Here is a 3786-nt window from a genome sequence, read left to right as displayed (position 1 = left end):
AGCTGTTCTTTTACTAAGAGATAATCTTTACCTATAGAAATGTATTTTTTAAAACTTTACATTGCAATTTTGTATCCATTTAAACTAATCTTTGTATTCAATAAAGCACTATTGCTTAAATATAAAAAAAAGAAGAAACTGGCCCTCAGGTGTTAAGATTTAGAGTCATATGCAACAGTACAGGAGAGAAACATTGCTACACCTCAAATGGGGCTGCAAGAGATTTTGGGGTTGCTGTTCAAGATCATTTCAAGTGGAAGGCTGACATGACCAGTTTTGATGTGGAGGTTCTCTTGAATATCAATGATAATGAAATGGCTGTGGGCATTGCACTGACTGAGGAAAGTCTTCATCATAGAAATATTACACATTTTGGTCCTACAACTCTTAGATCAACTCTTGGATGCACATGCTCTGTGAACCTCAATCTACTGATACAATAGTTGATCCAATATGTGTAACCAGGGCAGTGCCAATAGATGGGGCCACTGAATGGCCTAACTGTTACCATATTGCTGGTGATAATAGTCCACTGGCTGTAAAAATAATAGCGAATAACATCTCATTTTTACTGACCAAGAGTCAAATTCAGGAAGGCAAACCTTCAATGAGCATGCCCATTGATGCTGTTCAGTGGGATAGAAGCAATCTTTCACTGAGGACTGGCTCTTTGGATATGATTGTAAGAGATATACCCTTTGGAAAAAGGATGGGGTCCAAAAGAGAAGAACTAGAGTCTTTGTCCAGCTTGCTTGTGGGAGATGAACTGTGTCTGTAGCCCTGGACAGGCTGAGCCATGCTCCTTACCCAGGACAAGAAGTGCTTTGCCAAGGCATTCTCTGGAATGGGACATGTATGTAGAAAGGTGCATATGGTCTGGTTGAATATCAGGGAAATTTATGCTGCAGTTTATCTCCTGAAATAAACATCTCAAGCTTTTGTTCATTTTTCAGAGCAAGATGGGCAAAGAGGGACTCCTTGGTAATACAATGAATTATTGTTAATAGTTTTCACACTTCTCAGCACTGGAAATGTCAGCATGAAGTGTCAGCATGAAGATAGAAATGCAATCTTTATTGTTTGAATTAGTTCAAAGCTTTGCTGGTGAAAGATGCGAGAAATGGGGAGAGCTTCTACTCTTCTGTGCCTGCCAGGTCCCTTCAGAACCAGCTGAGTTCTGGCGTGTGAGTGAGACCATCTGCTTTGCACTCGGGACCCCTCCAGACCAAGCCCAGTCATGGCTAACAGACTTGGTGTAAAACTCAGCCACACTAGCCCAAGCCCAGAATGAGTGAGTGTGTGGGAGAGCTTTTGCACTCTTCTGTGCCTGCTGGAACCCTCCAACACAACCAGGCCTGGCATAAAGGCCTGGGGTAAAACTCTACAGCTGAAGTCCCTGCAGAGAGACTATGGCCCAAAACTACCCCGCTAATTCAGGAGCATAACATCTTGCCAGAAGGGCAAAAAGGGTTCTCCTGCAAGGGCTGCAAAGCACAGTAGCAAGACCCAAGCCAGGCATAACTGGAAGAACTTAAACATACTGGATCTGCACCTGAATTTAGTTGCTGCTAAAGTTATAACTGGACCAAATCTCTACACCAAAGATCAGAGGACAGTGCTATACAAAATGACAAAGAGAAGGAATAAAATGCAAGCCCAGATACTGAGCCCACCCAGAACAAGTGCAAAGGACATTAGCACAGCTGAAATGTCTGAATTAATAGTGTCTTAAGAAAGCAACAGAAAGGGATAGAGGAACTCAGATCAGAATTAATATCTGAAATAAAAAAATCTCTGAATTAATAGAGTCTGAATTAAATAATCAAATGGAGATACATATAGGGGAAATGAGATCAGAAACAGTCTCTGAGTAAAAGAATAAATAACTGCTTCTCAAGAAGACACTGACTAGAAAAAAAAAATAGCGGATTAGAAAAGTGATGGATTCCCAGGAGTAAGCAATACAGGAAAGAAATAGACCGCATGAAGCAGTGTCAAAAAGATATAGAGGAATTAAAATATCAATCACAAGCTTGCAAAACTATTAGAGACAAAGTAAAGATGAAGTTTCAGATCTTGAAGACAACATAGCAGCTAGTGAAAAGGTAAGAAAAGATCTCTTAAAAGCAATGAGGACGCAAGAAAAAATAATTCATCACCAGCAAGATGATGCAAAGATGAGCAACATGAGACTAATAGGCATCAATGAGAAAGAAGGAGTGAATACAAATGATATAAAAATATGGGCAGAAGTAATATGGGAAACATTGCAAATATAAGAAATAAAATCAGACATTTAGGCAACCAAAGCCTAGAGAAATCTAAATAGCTTCAGCCTGATGAAAAACACGTTGAGACATATAATAGTCCAGATGTCAGAAATACAACACAAGAACAATATACTGAAAGCGACTAGAGAAAAGAAACAGATCTCATTTCAAGGAAAACCCATCAGAATAACTTCACAAACAATGAAGGCAAGAAGAGCATGGAGCAGAGTACTCTAAGAAAACAAATCCTAGCCCAGACTACTATACCCTGCAAAACACTCTTTCAATTTTGATGGAGAAGTAAAATACATTCATGACAAAAAACAATTAAGACTTTCATGTTGACAAAGCAAACTATACACAGACTACTAAAAGATGTTCTAGAGAGGAACCAAAATGATCAGAACTCCACAAAAAAGAACAGAAGGAACCCTCTAAATAGGACCAACAAACACAGGAGAAAAAGGAGTAAGTAAAAGCAGGTAAATAGCATGTCAATCATATATCAATACATCTCAATTATAATCATCAATATAAATGGACTTAATTCACCAATTACAAGAAATAGACTGACATAATGGATTACAAAACAAAATCCCAAAATATGCTGTATACAAGAAACACACTTAGCTCATAAAGAAAATCAGAGGCTGAAAGTCAAATTATGAAAAACAATGCTACATGCCTCATTACCTCAGAAAAAAGCAGGGTTAGAAATTCTGTTCTCATACAACTTCAACATCAAACCAAGAATGATCAAATGAAGTGTAGAAGGCCAGCATATACTCGTGAGTGGAAAAATTCAAGAGGAAGAGGTAATATTCATAAATGTATAGACACCATACATGAGAGCACCCATCTGTATAAGAAAAAGTTTACTGAACATGAAAAATCTAATATGCAACATAACAGTTTTAACAGAAGACATTAACACACTCTTATCCCCAAAATATAGGTCAAGCAGACAAAAAATTAGCAAAGAATTAACAGAACTGAACCAGAGCTTGGAACAAATGGACTTGGTGAATATATACAGAGTGTTCCACACAACGACAAATGTGCAGCTGAACACACATTTTTTTCAACAGCACATTGGTCATTTTCTAAAATAGACCAAATACTGGTTCATATGTCATGCTTAAGTATATGCAAGAAAACAGAAATTATCCCATGCACATTATCTGACCACAGTGCAATGAAAGTGGAAATAAAGGAGACAAGAAAACAGAATAACCCTATAAATACATGAAAATTAAACTATACCCCACGCAGCAACAAAAGGGTAACAGATGAAATTAAACAACAAATTGAAACATTCAAAGAAAATTCAAGCACAACTTATCAGAATTTATGGGATGTGATGAAAGCAGTTGGCAGAGGGAAATTTATAGCTGTGGTTTCACACATTGGGAAAACTAAACAGGAACAAATAAACACACTAAAGTTGCACCTCTGCTAGCCCAGGTCCGGTGAGTGTGTGGAGAGCTTCCTACTACCCTGCGCCAGTGGGACCAGT

General features: G+C 38.1%; 1 pseudogene; it reads left to right on the top strand.

Moving 5' to 3' along the window:
* The window catches only part of LOC101570409, an 11852-nt pseudogene extending 10867 nt beyond the window's left edge, over window positions 1-985 (top strand).
* The last annotated feature ends 2801 nt before the right edge of the window (window positions 986-3786 follow it).

Source organism: Octodon degus, unplaced genomic scaffold (assembly GCF_000260255.1).
Source record: "Octodon degus isolate 3935 unplaced genomic scaffold, OctDeg1.0 scaffold00346, whole genome shotgun sequence".
NCBI classification, from domain to species: domain Eukaryota; kingdom Metazoa; phylum Chordata; class Mammalia; order Rodentia; family Octodontidae; genus Octodon; species Octodon degus.
The sequence above is the reverse complement of the archived record's forward strand: the minus strand, read 5'-3'. Positions and strand labels throughout refer to the sequence as shown.